Source organism: Chlorocebus sabaeus, chromosome 2 (assembly GCF_047675955.1).
Source record: "Chlorocebus sabaeus isolate Y175 chromosome 2, mChlSab1.0.hap1, whole genome shotgun sequence".
In the NCBI taxonomy this organism is placed as follows: Eukaryota; Metazoa; Chordata; class Mammalia; order Primates; family Cercopithecidae; genus Chlorocebus; species Chlorocebus sabaeus.
In genome coordinates, this window is record NC_132905.1 from 88,193,752 (window position 1) to 88,211,697 (window position 17,946).

General features: G+C 34.7%; 1 long non-coding RNA gene across 1 annotated transcript; it reads right to left on the reverse strand.

Annotated features, from left to right (window-relative positions):
* Positions 1-10,011: 10,011 nt before the first annotated feature.
* LOC103218312 (uncharacterized) lies at positions 10,012-17,784 on the reverse strand. The gene is made up of 2 exons (XR_491515.3): positions 17,712-17,784; positions 10,012-10,244 (listed from the first exon to the last, which is right to left on the reverse strand). It is a non-coding gene; the product is annotated as an uncharacterized lncRNA (long non-coding RNA).
* Between the last annotated feature and the right edge of the window lie 162 nt (positions 17,785-17,946).

Sequence of the window (17,946 nt, forward strand, 5' to 3'; positions counted from 1 at the left end):
AGATCACTTGAGCCCAGGAGTTTGAGATCAGCCTGCACAACACGGTGAAACCCCATCTCTACAAAAAATACAAAAAAAAAAAAGAAAAAGAAAAAGAAAAACTTAGCTGCGTCTGTCATCCCAGCTACCCGAGAGGCTGAGGTGGGAGGATTACTTAAGCCCAGGAGGCAGAGGCTGCAGTGAGCCCAGATCGTGCCACTGCACTCCAGCCTGGGTGACAGAGCCAGCTCCTGTCTCAAACAAAAAAAGAAAAGAAAAGAAGAGAAAAAACAGATAAAAAAAATTATAAGACAAATATATCTAAGATGCCAGATTAGGAATCTGTTTTAGAAAAGAAATGCAAACAATATTATCTAGAAATATTAAAAGTTTATCTTATAATAAATCACTAATAAATGTTGGTTTGTTTTCTCTTAATGTTATAAAATTATCAAGATTGATGGGGTGTGCCCATAGCAACCAGAGTAGTACTTAAGAGGGGTCAAACATGAAGACTAATCGGGTGATTATGGAGGATAAGTTGGGTCTCCTATCCCTAAGAGAATCTTGACTCAGTGAGAATACAGCCCTTTTCCTTAAATAATTCAAGTTAGTTAAGATATTATGGATGATATACTTTTGGCAAGCGAAATATAATTTGTGTTTTATTTAGCACCCTCAAATTTCATATTTTGAAAACAAAGATTTTAAAAATATTCCAGAGACCAGCAATCACAATCAGAATCTAAAATGTCATGTAGTATAAATTAACTTAGTAAGGTAAATATTGCACATGGCTATATTCACAATGGGGACAAATGTAAAAAGTCTTACCATAATCAGTTAGCTCAGTAATTAACAGATAGTTATTAATACTCTGTGCTCAATACTGTGCTTAGAATTATAAGAGATACAGAACTATAAGATAATCTATTTTCAAGGCACCCACATTCTAATTGTATAGACCACTTTATTTCACATAAATAATAACGTATGAGAAAAGTCAGCACTTAGTTATGAACTACATAACGTGAAGACCCAAAGTCATCTAAAAGTTTCTACATGACAGTTGGGATAACTAGAAACTAGTTAGGGAAATGTTCATGGTGGAAATGAGTACTGAATGGGCATGTGAATCCCAGGCTGGATTGGAGTACATGGAAATCTCAGTGAAAGTTATTTCAGGAAAAGGGAAGAACACAAGCAATAGGAAAGAATTTCAAAGCCTGATGGCAATTGGTTTCTGGGAAAAGAATATATCTCACTAAAAGCAGAGATTGGACTGAGGGAATAGCAAAAAATATTTCCCTAAAAAGAACGGGATCAGTGTAGGGAAATTCTTGAAAGCCTGGCAGAAGAGTTTAGATTTGATGCATCAGGACATTAGAAAGATGGGTTTTTATAAATTCAAAGAGAGAGATTTGATAACTCCACTATTTAAAAAATATTAGTTGGCAGCAGCCTTTAGCATAAGTGGTCTAATATGGATTGGCTCCACTTGGGTAACTTTGCTAATAATATTTGGATTCAAACTTTAGCTACAAGGAAAATGGTTCATATATAACTTTATACATTCAATATGATAACTAAATTATATACTTGGTGTCTATGCCAACAATAAATGAGAAAGAAAGCTAAGCAATACATTTAATTTCTATGGATAACCAACAAAGTAAATGAGACCCCATACTTATCTATCTTCTACCTCTTTTACTCCACTCCCTGATCAAAGGAAAAATATTGCTTAAATGGTTATTGTTATTGAATGGTTATTGTTCTCTTTTTATTATCCAATCCTGGAAGAATTTGTCTGGAATTACACAAGATTCTCAAGTAGACACTAATAATGATAATAGTTATAATAATAACATATGCTACTATTAATGAGTGCCTATTAGTTGCTAAGCATAAAAAAGATTTTTCTCTTATGTCATTCTTGCAACAGCCCTGCGAAGAAGGGATTGTGATCTCAATTTTTGTAACTGGGTTGCCTGAGGCTCACAAGACCTGGAGGATGTTCTCTCAGACTGTGTACTGGCATGTGAAGCCAGGTCTGTCTGGCTCCAAAGATTCTGCTTTTTGCATGATCCCACCTGGCCTCTCTGGTGAGGACACCTGTCCCTGTTTCATTCTTAAGAAACTAAATGTCAACATTGAAGGCCACTTCAAACTACATCCAAATTATTGCATGCCAAAATGTTAGTGGACTACTGTGGTGAAAATCATAAGTATTGATAGAAAGATCTCGCTAAAAATTCAAATGGCAGAGTTTCAATTAATAATTTTAAAATTCATTCTCAGTATCCTAGAGTCATTATGAGGCCTGAGATTGACTAACAGTTAACAACATAATAATCCTCCTGATAGGTTTTTATTTTATTTTTGTTCGTTTTAATTACTTCGTTTGAGGGATATAATTCAGGCTACTCTACATTCTGGCCTACTTTTTAAATGCTCTTGACATAAATAATTGACATAGAGATTTTACTAGTCTGCCTCTGTCATTTTGGCATGGCTTTTCACTACTATTGATTAGCATATCCTTATCTGGAAAACAAATCATCTTTGGTTTATAGTTTTTAAATAAGAGAGAAAGAAAGTTAAGGGTTGTTCACTATTTAGCTGTAAAGTTCTTTCCAATTCGGCAGTAATATACAGTAGAAAGGAAATGGGTCTGGGTCAATTGACTTTAATGGCAGAAGTTAAGGTGTTCAGTCACTTTCACTTACCCTAACTCACAAGTAAAAATTGTCTTTTCTGAGGTCAATGGTTAATTCAAAATATGACATTTTTGGCTCAGAGTTTTAAGGTTACAACATAAGAAATCTGCAGAACTTCTAGAATTGTATATTACAGACACAAAGCTCCCTCTCACTAGGGAAAAAAAAAAAAAGAGCTTCCATGAAACATTGTTTTTATTGCATGCTGGGCTACTGAGAATTTCAGGCAAACCTCTAAGGGACTAAAAAATAAAATAAGTTTGCTAAAACTCAAGAAGAAAAACCAAAAGAACCCCCAAGAGACAGGATGCCTTTGGAGCAAATGCCAAGATCATCACTCCAAATCCTGGGCCAGTAATGAAACAGGGAAGATAAACTCAAAACTCACAGATGTAGCCAGGGGCCTAGGACAGGCTTAATGTCAAGCCAGGTTGGTCGCCCAGAATCAAGTTAAATTATCTTAAAAATTATTTTCCAAAACTGACATAAATAATAAAGGGAAGAAAAATAGTTAACACACTCATGAAGAAGAGATAAAAAGTGAAGATCTTTGTCTTGATAAACAGCATAAATTATTATAAAAATATAATAATTAAAACAGTATTAGATCAATTGATCAGTAAAACAAAATAGAGAGCTCAAAAACAAACTTGTGCATATTAAAAGTTAGTATATTATAGAGATAGCCATGCAAAACATTACAGAAATTATGGACTATTCAATAATAGGGTAGGCTCATAGTTACAAATATGGGGGAAAAATAGGATCCTTATAGCACACTACATGCACAAATCAATTCCAGGTTGATTAAAGGCCCAAATATAAAAGTTAAAAAAGATAAAATAGAAAGATGAATTAATGACTCAGGGAAGGAGATTTTAAATGATACAAAACGTACTAATCATAAAATTGACCACATTATATAGTTAATAATTTATGTCATTTAAAGATATTATAAATATATTGAAAAATAATCCATAGAGACATTTGCAACATATATAACTTGTAAAATATTAGTATTCAAAATATATAAAGAATCCCTAAAATTGGAAAGAAAAAAATTAGAAAAAATGAGAAAATTTACATGAACAAGTATTTATAGAAAATAAAAAAATGGAGAGTAAACTATGAAAAATTATTTAATTTCATTAACAATTAGAAAAATGCAAATAAACATCACAAACAGATGTCATCTTACTTTCATTAGACTAGAAAATATTGACCAGCATGATAAATGCTAAGTGTTGGCAAGCACATAGCTCAATTAAAAGCCTATGTGGCTATTGTGAATAGTGCCAATATAAAACATGGGGATGCAGGTATTCTTTTGATTATTAATTTCCTTTCTGCTAGACAAGTACTCACTAGTGGGATTGCTGGAGCATACGATAGTTCTTTTTTTAGTTTTTTGAGAAACTTTCATACTGTTTTCCATAATGGCTATACTAATTTATATTTCCACCAACAGTGTATAAAAGTTCCACCTTCTCCTCATCTTCACCGGCACTTTTCATTTTTGTCTTTTTAATAATGGCCATTTTACCTGAGCTGAGATGATATCTCACTGTGTTTTTTATTTGCATTTCACTGATGATTAGTGATGTTGAGTATTTTTTCATATACCTGTTGTTACTTATATGTCTTCTTTTAAGAAATGTCTATTCAGATCCTTTGCCCACTTTTTGATGGGATTATTTGTTTTTTTGTGGTTGAGTTGTTCGAGTTACTTGCATATTCTGGATACTAGTACATTGTTCAATGAATAATTTGCAAATATTTTCCCCATTGTACAGGATGAATGGAATACTATTGAGCCATAAAAAATAAAATTCTATTTGCGGCAACATCAATGGAACTGGAGGTCATTATGTTAAGTGAAATAAACCAGGCACAGAAAGACACATATCACTGTTTGCACTCATCTGTGGGAGCTAAAATAGCTGATCTTATGGAGGTAGAGAGTAGAATGATGGTTACTAGAGGCTGGGAAGGGAATGGGGATGAAGAGAGGTTGGTTAATGCGTATAAAATACAGTTAGATACAAGGAATAAATTCTAGTGTTTAATAGCACAGTTGATTCACTACAATTAATAGTAATCTATTGTGTATTTCAAAATAGCTAGAGGGGAAGATTTGAAATGTTCCCAACATAAAGAAATGATAAATGGTTGAGATGATAGAAAGCCTAGAAACCCTGTTTTGATCATTAAAGATTGCATGCATCAAAATATCACATGTACCCCATAAACATTTATAATGATTATATATCAATAAAAAGTCTATTTGGCATTGATGGAAGTATAAATTTCATAAAAAGAACTCTGGAAAACAATTGGCACTATTTTGTAAAGTTGGACATCAGTTCTCCTATTTCTAAGCCATAGAGAAATGCTTGCACAATTACATCAGGAGAAATATAGAAGAATATCCTCAGTAGCATTCTTCATAATCACAAAACACCAGAAGTAACTGAAATGTCCATAAACAAGCGAATGGATAAATACATTTTAGACTTTTCACATAATGGATTATAATCGACCAATGAAAATTAAAGACGTATAGCTACAAAAAACAACTTGCAATGTAAATATTGAGAGGAAAAGTCACAGAAATCTATAAAGAGTGGATACCTTGCCACTTTGTCAATACAACTAATTTGGAATTACGTGACCCAGAAGTGCTTTCTCAGCGTGATTTCGAATTAACATTACTACAAAAGAAATTTGTCTAATATTTAAAAGGTGAAACTTTTAAGTCTCAGATGGTAACATTCACGTGCAGTTGCAGCTCACACACGTTGTCACTGATCTTGGCAGAGGACAGCAGCCAGCCCTGCAGCTTCCCCAAATCCCTCCAGATCTCCTTCACCTTCTCTGATTCTGGCCAGGTGTGGCTCAGCCCTGTGGTGAAGAGAATCATCTTCTCTGTCAAGTCACCTACATCATCAAGATTGGAGGTCATGAGAGACAGGTGTGTCTCCAGTTTCTCCTTGGTCTCTCCCACTTGACTCCAGCTTTACCTCCAGTCTCAGGGACAGCTGGCTTTGAGCTGAGAGAGGCAAAAACAAACAAACAAAAAGACTACATACACTGCCGAATCAGTTCCATAACTGCCTAAATTCTAGTCCCTTGGTCTATATCACTCACATGCTTTCCGCTTTTCTAAGCAAACCCTAATTGTATGATGCCAGTGTGAGGCCTTTTAGATAGCTCAAAACTAAAAGTAAATAACAGATTGTTTAGGTATGCATCATATATGATGAAACTTTTTTAAACAAAGAAAATGGTAGACATAAAATTCACCTCTGAGAGGGAGGCAGGAATAGAAAAGGATAGAAAAGAAATACATTGATGGGCTCAGTTGTATTCAGAATGGTGTTGGCAGACTTCTCAATATGGGAGGAGGGATTCACTCATGTTCATTTTATTGTTTTGCTTCACAACTTATACATTATATAGTATGTTTTATTCTTTTTCTTATTTATACATTTATAATTTTGTATGTATAAAACATAAGAAGGGCATGAAAACAAAATTGAGTTAAGAAATCAGTAATTCAACAGGAAAAGAAGGTAGTGCCCAGTGCCCAGAGCAGAAGGTGCACCATTTTCTGAATCACCCCTAGAGAAAAATGATCTTCGAGGACAGCAGAGTATGAAAACGTGAGCAGGCCCAGAAGCAAGCCACAGAGTAATTAGAATAATTTAGGAGTGGAGTATGCTCTTATAGTACCCTGGGTACAAAACAGCTTCTCTGTCCTATGTGCTAATAAGTGATACACAGAAATAATGGTAGAAAAAGGAAGGACAGACCTAGAAGGATTTTATTGCATAAGAATAATACTAAGAAGCTGGAAATAAACCTAGTATCTAATAAGAGATATTGTTTAAACAAATTATGGTACATTAGTGTAATGGGAAATTATGTAGGTATTAGACTGAAACAGGATTATGTACAATTATATGGAAAGATATCCATGATATATTGTTAAGGGAAGTGAGCAAATTATAGAACAATATATGCAATATTAACAAATTTCTGTTAATAAAAATGTATAGCTATTTTATATATGTCTATGCAGGAAAAAAAAAAAGTCAAGAAAACACCACACGGGGAAGCTGGATTGCTTGAAAGTTGTTTTCTAACTTTACATACTGCTGTGTTTAAATTTCTTACAATGAGCTATATAAAGAAAATGTTTTGAGCTGGCCTAAAATTTAGGGGAAAAAATCACTTTACGAAAAGGAGAAACCTAGGCCATCGTATATTTCACCTAGTACTCTGAGTTCATCATCTTCATGAATAAAACAACTCATTGCTAACATTTGAAATTCTTAAAGTGGATGGCACTGAAATAAGCTTATGCCTATCCTTAGAATCTTGCAAAAGAATTTTTTTCGGAAAAGAGAAAACTAATTTTACTAAAAATATATTTAAAAGGTTAACATTAGCTGTAGACTGCATTACAAGTATTATTTTCTTTATTAAAATGTTGGCCCATTATCAATTAAATCTCTCTCTTTACAGGAAAAAAAAAGATGAAAGTACTTCCCTTTAATACATGAGAGTAAAGGTGTATGCACACAAAAACATAAAATGATACACAAAAGCCCCCTTTCCACCAATGTAAATCTTTTCTTTAAAGCAGTTATCATGCTTAAAATCGTATCATTATTTTAGCAACCAGTTGCTAAAGGTCTGGGGTCCTCTGATTGGGCTATAAGCTCCCCGAGCTCCCGAATCCTATCGTTCTAGTTCCCTACTGTATTCACAGTGCCTAGGAAATGGTAGTTGTACAACAACTATTTGTGGAGGAAAGGAAGGCAGGAAAAGGAAGAGGGAGAAAGGAAGGAGGGAGGAATGAAATCACATTTTCAAAGAAAGAAAGGAATATCCAAGGCCATATCTGCTAAAGAGATGTTATCAGTATCATGTTATCAATGTTTACATGTAAGACTCATGTAATCAATGTCAGAGAACTGACCCTGGAACTGCTTTTTAATAGCTCACCCAGAATTCTTTCTGCTCTACCAGGCAACAGATCCTATTCTGTTTCAAGTTAGTGGGTTTCCTCCCAATTTGAACCAAAAGAATATTGATGTATATAGTGTAGTTAATTTGCTCTAAATTTAGCCAAGCACTTCAACACCTACTACCAAAATGTCAGATACGTTACTGTATAAACATTTGAATCAGATCATTTGATTAGGACAAAAAGACTGTGAACATCTTGACATAATTTCCCTTCTTTCCTTTGTCTCCAACATGTATAGAGCTGAGTCTAGAAAACTCTTTTCTTTTGTGATGTTATTGAATTTCATATCAGGCAAAAATGTAAAGCCATAGCATTGTGTTCAGAAAAACTAAGTAAATTCTTTGAAAATACCATTTTTATTAAGGCTTTCTTTATTGAAAAGAGAAAACCATCTGAAAACTGATACATTTCCATATTCTATAATCCATTGCAATTCCTTACTAGTCCAGCTTTGAAAAATAATTTTAGCCATTGGGATAGTATTATTTATATATTCTAAAGTCATATCCAAAATCTAAAGGTCTTGCTGAGGCTAAATATGGTTTTGGTGGACTGAGGAACAATGAAGATTCAAAGAGAATTAGACTACTGAAGTCTCATATTTAAGACATAATTAAGTCTAGGAAACGAAAGCTGAGTTTAGGCTTATTCTCTGAATTCTAGAATTGCTAGAAAGAAAACTTAAAGGGTATTATTTGCATTGGAAATAGTGCATAATTTATACTTTGGAGACCAAAAAAAAAAAGAAAGAAAAAGAAAAGAAAATCATACAAGAACACGCATCTGCATTACCATAAACTTGTTTTTTTAGGGATGGATTCACTCCTTAATTCAACAGAAATTATGTGTCAGAGAGTTTTTCAGGGAGTTAGTATTTTATATATAAGTCACAATGTAAATCACACCCAGAAGGCAACTGATAGATAACATATTAAATAGTTCCATCTTTATTTAAAACTGAAAAGAGTATATTATAGTGCTTAAGAATTGCTATGGACTTAATTGTGTCCCCCAGAATTTATATGTTGAAGCCCAAACCTTCAATGTGAAATGTGACTGTATCTAGAGATAAAGACCCTAGGAGGTAATTAAGGTTAAATGAGGTCATAAGAATGAGGTACTAATACCACAAGACTGTGACCTTATAAAAAGTGTAAGATCTCTCTCTGTCTCTCTAACATAAACACACACAGAGACACACACACAAACACACACTTTGCTCTGTCTCCCTCTCCCCCTCTATATCAAGTAATGAATGACAAGGAAAGCAGCCATTTGAGAGCCAGGAAGAGAATCCTCAAAAAATAAATAAGTAAATAAATAAATAAACACAGACACACACGTTTGGCCAGCACCTTGATCTCTGACCCACCAGTCAAGAAAACTGTGAGAAAGTAAGTTTCAGGTTTTGAAGCCAACAGTCCATTGTATTTCGTTATGGAAGCCCAAGCTGACTAAGACAAGAACATAGATTGTTTTTTTAATAAGACAGATCTAGTTTTAAATTCTTTCCTAGCTAACTCTCTAAATCTCAGTTTTCTGTTTGTAGAAAATTATGAACCCACCTCCAAACTCTGCTTTCAGAAAGAAAGCTATGGAATTAAATAAATGGTAACTATTTTTATTTTATGTTTTATTTACCATTTACATAAACTGTTTAGCAAATCATGGACTTTATAACTTATAGAAAACTCAAATAATCCATGTTTACATGCTAATTAATTATTAATAATCACTTGTCCAGAAAGAAGTGATTTGTCTTTTACGAGTCTAATCATTTGTCTTGATCTTCAACTTCAAGGTAGAATGACCTTTGAATGACTAGCAGCATGTCAGAAGGCACAAATGGCCATTAAGCAAGAGAAAAGATTGTAAAATTATTCTATTAAGTTGTTGAATACACTCTTTATGCAGCTTTTAGTGAAAATATTTTAAAGATATAGTCTTATTGTTTGTATCAATTTACATGGTGCTATTAGTTTGAGTAAACATTGCCCTCAGCTATGGTATTTCATACAATATAAGCAATCACTGTAAGCTCTCAGAATGAATGGATAAATCCAGTCATTTTAGCAATAGAAGAAATATTTACGATTAGCTGCCCTAATACACATTTACTTAATCACTCATTCAACAACATATAATTTCCATGTATCATATATAATCAGAAACATATATCTCCATGGCATGCTGTGGAAATACTAAAAGGAGCTAGACATGGTCTTAGTCCTTAAGCAGCTGGATCCCCAAGGCTTAGTGAAGAATTTTATCTACATATTTTCATATACACTCTTTATTTACTCTTTTCATTTATGCATTCAGTTAATATATTTAAGCATCCACAAGGTGTTTAGCACTGTTGTAGGAAGTGAATATATAGCAAAGAAGAAGACGACAAAGCTCCTTCTTCCATGATGCTCCAATTCACAGTCTGTGTTGTACTTCCCTGTTCACTACTTTTTCTTCCCTGTGTCTTGGGCACATCCACCACCTACCAAAGATTTTTGCACCTAGAAACAAATAGTGTAATTAGACGGAAGTAGGAATAGTGTGAGTGCCATACTCTTGCATCCAATCTCATGGCAGATATTGTTAATTAATTATAGCTCTCATTCCCCAAAAGTATCAATGTGATCTTAAAATCCTTTTTATCAGTATTTGTACCAGTCAGGACCAATAAAAGGTAATAAACTCATTAAAATATTGGTCTATTTGAACCTCTGAGTGGAATGAAGAAGGCAGGGTACAAGTTATAACTCCACTTCAACAAACAGAAAAAACCGTATACATCCCAAAGTCAAGTTCGTAAGACATCGAAGTAGGGAGGATGCAAAGAGGACTAAATGAACTGTTTCCAGAGGTGGAATATTTCTTGTGAAAGATGAGACCAACAGTTTTCTTCATGGCAGCATTTGCCAAATCTGTGCACATAGTAACGATTAAGCTTGACTTAAGCAAAGAACTCCTCTAGGAGAAACAGAAACCCTCAGAGCTTTGGGTGGACACTGGCAGTGGAATCTAAAGGAGCCCCAAACATGAGTGCTAAGGTGGGGCAAAGCAGAGCAGGAACTCCTGTTTCTTGCAATGCTTAAGAGATAAAGTCCCTCTAGAAGGAGGGGTCTGCAACTAACACAGGGCGTGTCTGTACTTTAGAGAAGGACTAACTTTTTACTTGCGGTGGAATCCAACCCCTATGTGGCTAAATTCCCAGTTGTACTGAGATGATTTGTCCTCAGTCTATCTGCATAAGAGAAAAGGGAAAATCTTGTTTGAGAGGAAAGTAACATCAACCTCTCTCTACAGTTGTAACATGTATAAAAATGAAGCATCTGAATAAACTGGAAAACATAACAAAAGAAAATGAAAAAAAAATCAGATGATATAACGACACTTCCTCTTCTCCCTAGCTATGGATATCATTGGACTAAACAGATAAAAGCTTTAAAATAACTAACGAATAAATTTAAACAAAAGACAATAAATGATGAGCAGAATGAAAGAAAAGACAGAATTTTAACATGTAATTAGAATCAATATAAAAATCAAATGAAACATTCTAGAACTGAAAAATATAAAATACATGAATTAAAAACTCTAGAATGTGTTTAATAGCTGACTAGACACAGCACAGAAATTATTAGTGAACATAGAGACAGAAAAAATTCAGCTTGAAGACAGAAAAGAAATGGAAAGAAAAGAACTAAGCATTAACAAATACAGAGCAAAAATTAATATAGTATATTCTAGACAATAAAGCAAGTATGAATATATTTCAAAGGATTAAAATCATACAGAATATGTTGTCCAGCCACAGTGTAATTATACTAGAAATCATAACAAAAAGGTAATTAGAAAATCACCAAATGTTCGGAAATTGGGAAGCACACTTCTAAATAACCAATGGTTCAAAGATGAAAATATAATAGAAATAAGAAAATATAGTAAAGACAATAATAAGTTAAAGTTTAAATTAAATTAAAGTGGACATAAAAAGTTTATGCTATTAGCACATATTGTTTAGGCTATCCACTCAAAGTAGTATTAATGTGTAATCAATTAATATGTGCTCCAAACTTTGATGGATTTTACTTAACAACACAGTTTAGAAACACTTATTAGAAATACAACAATACAAATCAATTTCATTTTTTGTTATAACTCCACTGTTTGACAGCGCCATAAATGGTTGATTAGGTAATTTCCAATTAGTTTTTGGGAAAGAGTCCTGCCCTGAGCAATTAAGATGTGTGCTTTCATAGAGTATCTATAAATTCCTAGCAGTAGAATACTTAGAATTTCTGTGTTCTTCACAGTTCTCAGGTATAGAAAATTATGTTTTTCGAAATAACTTTATTAAAGTACAATTTACATAAAATAAAATTCAGCCATTTAAACTGTACAATCTAATGAGTTTGACAGAGATATATCTATAGACATAAGTATTCATACAAGGAGATATCTATGTAGAGATATAGATCTATATCCATGTAACCACTACCACAGTTAAGATGTAGAACATTTGCATCATTGTAAAAACTTCCCTTGTGCCCCTTCCCAGTCAATCACCTCCCTGCATCTCAGCTATCACTGCCCTGCTTTCTTTCACTGTGTATTAGGTATTTCTTTTCTAGAATTTCCTATACATTTAATCACAGATTAGAAATTCTTCTGTGCCTGAGTTCTTTTGCTTAGCTCATCATACTGTTATTGTATTTATGAACAATTTCTTTCTATTGCTGAGTACTATTCTGTTATATGGATATACCATAATTTGCATCTCCATTTACCTGCTGAATTTGTATTGCTTCTGTTTGGAGGCCATTGTGAACAGAGATGCCCAAATCATTGATGTATAAGTCACTGTGTGGACACATTTTAATACATCTTATGCACAATTGTACAGTAAAACTATTTATCCACTCAACTGTTAATGGATCTATGATTGTTTCTAGTTTGGGGCTACTGCAAGAAAAACTGCTACATACATCCTTGCACAATTTTTTTGATACGGCTTTATTTTTCTTGGTTAACTACCAAGTGAAATTGCTGACTCATATGGTAAGGATATGTTTAACAACATAAGAAACTGTCAAACTGTTTTTGCAAAGTTAAGGTACCATTTTATATCATTGCTGGTGATGTAGGAGAATTCCAGTTGTTCCATATCTATGTCAACACTTAGTGAATCAACCTTTAAGTTTTAGCCATTGTAGTGGACGTGTAGTGACTTTGTTTGTCCCCAGTGTTAAGTATCTTACCATGTGTTTATTGGCTATTAGTATATTTTCTTTTATGAAATGTTTATTACAATCTTATGACCAAATTTTAACGAGGTATTTTCTGTTATATTGTTATTTAGTTGTAAGAGTTACTCATTAACTCTAGATACAAGTCTTTTGTTAGATATATGTACTATATTTTCTCAGTTCATGAGTTGACTTTTCATTTTTTGATGGTGTGTAAGAATAGAGATTTTTAATGTTAATGACATTCTATTTATCAACTTTTTTATGATTCATGCTTTCTGTTTCACATGTAGGGAATCTTTACCTATAAGAAGATCACAAATGTCTTCTCCCATGCTTTTCCCCCACAAATTTGTAGTTTGAGCTTTGAGGTCTTACATTTAGATCTACTACTAATTTCAAGTTAATTTTTGTGTATGGTGTGAAGTAAAGGTATCCCAATATCTTGGGGATTTCTGGTGTTCTGCATAGCGCTTACCTCTTCAGAGTCCTTTGCTGCAACTTCAGCCTCCTTCCAAAACTCCTGAACTCTGATATGTGTCTTCTCTACAAGGCAAGGCCATATATTCTACTTGGGACTTTCCTCTGCACTGTGGTCTTGCAAGTGTGTTTCTCAATAAAAATACAGGATGACTATACACTTTACGGGGTTTATCTCTTTTTCTCTCAGGGATCACAGTGTTTCTCTGCCTATTTTCCAAAGTCTGACACTATTATTTCATCTAATTTTGTGCTGTTTTCCATCTCTTTCTCTGTGGAGCAAGGATAATTCCATTCATTATAATTATGGCTGTAAATGCAAGTCTATGTGCCCCGCATTTTAATCAATATTACCCTTTCAAAATGTACTCCACAAACAGGCCTATCATGAGCAACAGACACATTCACTAGCACTGCTTATCATTATTTAAATATTTTCCAGTAAGATAGTATATAGTTTTCCTAGGGTTGCCATAACAAATTATCACAAACTGCGTGACTTTAAAACAACAAAATGTTATTGTCTCACTAGTTTTGGAGATTAGAAGTCTAAAATCAAAATATGAGTTGGGCATGTTCCCTCTAAAACATGCAGGAGAATCCTTTATTGTCTCTTCGTAGCTCTGCTGGTTTGTTGACAATCTTTGACATTCATTGGCTTGTAGCTACATAACTCTAATCACAGCCTTGGTCATCACATAGCATTCTCCTTGTGTTTCTGTGCCTTTATATGGCCCTTTTCTTAGAAGGATACCGGTAATATTGGATTATGAGACTACTCTATTCCTGTGTGACCTCATATTATCTGATTATATGTCCAACAACTTTATTTCCAAATAAGGTCATATTCTGAGGTACAGGGGTTTAGTACTCCAGTATATCTTTTTTGGAGGCCGACCACAATTCAATTGATTACAGATAGGTAGAAATGACATGTTATTATTCTGATTTATGTTTATTTAAACGTGACTAAGGTAGAATTTATTTTCATGTTTGTTGGTTATTTTTATTTTATTTTCTACTGTCCATTTACGTCCCTTCTTATTTTTCAATTGAGTTGTACATCTTTATACTCTGAAGGAATTCTCCATAAAGTAAGGAATTAAATCTCTTGTACCTCATGTATGTTTAGTAATTCTTCAGTTTGTAATTTGTCTTTTGACTTCATATAAATTCAAATAGGTAATTCTGCCTGCTAGATAATCTTAAATTCTACATAATCAAATTTGTCTGTTCAGGTTAGTTTTGCCTTATTTGTGTCTAGGTTTTAAGTCTTAATTTCAAAGACTTCTCCTACCCCTGATGTTAAGGTATAACACCCCTTTTTACATTCAAAGTTATAAATAGCCAATTGCCCTGTTACATTTGTTGAATAATATACCTTTCATTTATTTTGAAGAGATTGCCACTTTCTTCTTTGGTCCGTTTTATTTTTATTTCTTTTATTTAGTTTTTTGCAACAGGGTCTCACTGTGTTGCCTAGGCTGGATTCAAAATCCTGGGCACAGGTGTTCCCTCCACCTTCGCCTCCCGAGTAGCTGGGACTACAAGCATGTGCTGCTAAGCAAGTCCATTTTCTGTTTCCTCTGTAGTATTAAGTTTGTAGTTTTGTCACTTAACATGTGGAAGGATTATATACCCATTAAATTCTTATCTTAAATATTTCAAATAAATTTTATTGTCATTTTATCAAGTCATAAAATATTCTGCTGGCATTTTATTTGATATTTCACTGAATTCAAAGATATAAAAAGAACTGGCACCCTGAAAATAATAACCACCTAGCATACAAATTATGGTCTCCAGATACCACACTTTCTTAATAAAAGAAAGTAGGGTTCCTTAGACATACAGTTAATTATAAGTATGAAACAAAACAAACAAACAAAAAAACAAATAAGAGGATGTTAGATATCTTTTTAGAGCAGGTAGCAAGGCAGTAAGTAAAGTGATTGTGTCAAAAGCATTCATGAGTGAATTTTGAAGAGGCTGCCATCGGCCAAAATTAAAACAATCTAAGTATCAAGAAGGATAATAATTGCAATGGATTGTAACATAAAACACCAAGCAATAACTGTAAAAACAACAAATTAATTGGTCACCATTGGAGAATGATAACAACGATTATTTCCCAACCCCAATGCTTTGGCTTTTCTGTTCTTTATAACATCACTGGAATAGTCTCAACAGCATTCTTATCTAAGTATTTCATTGTTCCCCTGATTGTAAACAAACAAGAAGGGATAAGTGGTATTAGTTACTACACGATGTAGTTGATTTAGATAATGAGATGTGAAACTTTTGAATTAATGAAGTATAGATGAACTTTTTGGACTTTGAGTTCATGCTATAATGGGATGGGACTTTGGCGGATGTTGCATTTTGTATGTGGACAGATGTGAATTTGAGGAGCCACAGAACCATTTTAGTAGGCAGAATAAAAGCCTCCTCAAATTCTTAGAACTTGTGAATTCTAACTGTGTAGTTACCTTACACAGCAAGAGGAACTTTGCAGATATGATAAGTTTACCGGGTTTGAAATGAAGATTACGTTGAATTGTCCAGATAGGTCCAATGTAAACACATGACATCTAAAATTTGAAAGAGCGATGCAAAAAGCTGTCTTCTGGGAAGGATCTGACTCACTGTTGCTGGCTTTGAAGATGGAGAAAGAGGGTCTCTGAGCTAAGAAATGCGTATGGCCTCAGAAACTGGAAAGAGCTCTCAGGTTACAGCCAGCAAGAAAATGAAGACTTGAACCCTACAACTGCAAGAAAATGAATTCTGCCAATAACCTAAATTAGCAGGAAACTTGATTCTCCCCTAGAACATCCAGAAAGGAAGGCAGCTTTGCTAACAACTTGCTTTTAGTTAAGTGAGACGCATACCAAGTTTCTGATATACCGAATTGCAAAAATAATAGATTTGTGTTGGTTTAAGACATGAAATTTGTGGTAATTTGTTAAGGCAGAAATAGAAAATGAATACAAACTATTTAGTTCAATCTTAATTCTAAAGGCCTTCTACTTTGAGATCACATAATCTTTATCTGCTTCTTGAACAAATCAGGATCTTGTTAGCAAGGAGAAAGGAGTGGAGGGAGAATAGCAGGGAGGAATAGCAGGGAGAATCCCAATGACCAGTGCTTGCCACAGACGGCTAATCTTCATCTGGTTTAAGTCTCTAGTTCTCTCTCTCAGAATTCTACCTCATGCTTTATGATCCACCACTTTCTAATCTATGGAATAGATGATCTGTTGCTTCTATGCTCTTAGTTACTCAGTTCCCTCTGCCTGGAACACCTCCAGCCCATTGCCCATTACAAGTAATACTTAAGAACTAAGTGCTTGAATTCTTCACTCCTCACAAGAATCTTACTGAACAGCACTCATTATAGATACACACTTTTTATAGTTTGCATTATGAAATACTTAAAAATGCACAAAAGTAGAGAGAACATTGCAATGGATCCCTATCAACCAGAATTCAGCTTCCATAATCAAAATTCACATTGATAAGTCAGATAGAAATAAACAGCGATATATTCCCACAGCAGGCTGACGTGTTGTCAACAGGGATGGTTTGATTTATATCTAAGCTGAGGAAATGGATTCAATTCTCCAGGATCTTAGTTATCGTGAACTCTAACAGCAAAAATGACAAAACCACTCTCAGAGGAGACATTAAGTGCGACCAGTGACCAAGATGCAAGAAAAATCCTACTTCAGACTAGAACCTGAACAGCATATCACAAGCGTCCTAAAATGGTTGTCACGTTACAGGACTTGTCCATAAGGTCCCTTTGGCCACTTAAGACTTACTTGAAGAGAGAGCTAAGGGTTTTCCTTTTAATTTCGTTTTTTGTTTTTGTTTTTAATGGCCCACTTCAGTGTTAGCAATAGAGAAAATGTGTCCCTGATCCCTTGGATAAATCGAATTGACTGAAGAATGCTTGAATTCATTTATCCCAAAACAAAGGCAGAGAGGGCTGAGGGTCACTGGAGTTTCATGGTTGTTCCCAGGGCTGCGAGCACGGACGCCAGAGCCGACTTCCCTCCGGCCCCGCACTGCTGCAGGGACCCTTCTACGGAGGATGGCTGGGGCTCCGGGAGGCTATGGGAACGCCATCTAGAAGCTAGATCTCAGGCAAACGAACGCGCTTTAAAAGGAATTAAAACGAAAGAACACAAACTCGAATCCTGGACCTGATTAGGTGCGCGACCAAAAAAAGCAGTAACTAAAGGTTCTCACCCTCCATTTCATTCCCTCCCGCGGAAAGAGAAAGGCTGGAACTACGCTTCCCAGAATGCAAAGCGCGGGGCGGGGCTAAAGAGATAGCGCCGCGGGACAGCAGGTTTGATTATAAACGCCAGTCTCCCGCCACGGCGCTCCTCCCCCTCAGCCTGACTGGTCCTGCCGGCCGTTGCGTGGGAGGGGGACTCAGTCGTCACTGGCAGCGGTTGAATGGAGGCTCTTTGCCCCGCGC